Genomic DNA, 755 nt, shown 5'->3' with positions numbered 1-755 from the left:
GATCCAGGCGGGAGGCCAGGAGGGGGATGGAGGGATGGGAGGTGAGATACACTGTGAGCAAGGAGAGCCCTGAAACCTGCCCGGGCTCTGCAGGGCGGGCAGGGGCACCCGGGCTGGCTGGGATGCCGTGTTTCCAAAACGCTGGGGCCTCGTCCTGGACACGTTTGGCATTGCCTTTGAACTGGGGGAGAAGCTGGAAAGCTCTTCCCAGTGCCATGCTAGCACCATTCCGAACCCTGAAGCTCATCGCGTTTGCCTGAAGCTCTGCTGAGACACGTGAGGCTTGAAGAGCAGGGAAGGCAGCACGGAGGTGGTGGCTTCAGGACCAAGCCACCCACTGGGGTCTGCATGGACACCAGAAGCCGGTTTTACTGCTCCCTGCCCTGATGCCAGGGACAGCCACGGCTGTCCCGTTCCGCCCTCCGTGCCTCGGGAGCCGCCCCTTGTGCCCCGTGTGGGGCTCCTCGGCCTCGGGGTGCCAGCAGCCGCTCCTCCCTCGCCTCGCCCCGACGGGAACAAGGGCGCTTTGAGAGCGGGTGGGCGGCGGGCGGGGGCCTCTAGCCCTTTAAGAGAGAAACCCGACTTTGTAACCCGAGCAGAATTCCTCCTTTCCGACAGGCGGGAGAAGTTACGGGTCCCTCCCTCCCTCCCTCCGCTTTATTAAATATAGTAGTAGCGGCAGCCCTTGCCTGGGAGCAGGCGCTGGTGGAGGCTGTGCCTTGTCCGGAGCCTCAGCCACTGTGCCAGCCCATGGG

The sequence above is a fragment of the Apus apus genome, chromosome 10 (assembly GCF_020740795.1).
Source record: "Apus apus isolate bApuApu2 chromosome 10, bApuApu2.pri.cur, whole genome shotgun sequence".
In the NCBI taxonomy this organism is placed as follows: domain Eukaryota; kingdom Metazoa; phylum Chordata; class Aves; order Apodiformes; family Apodidae; genus Apus; species Apus apus.
The sequence above is the reverse complement of the archived record's forward strand: the minus strand, read 5'-3'. Positions refer to the sequence as shown.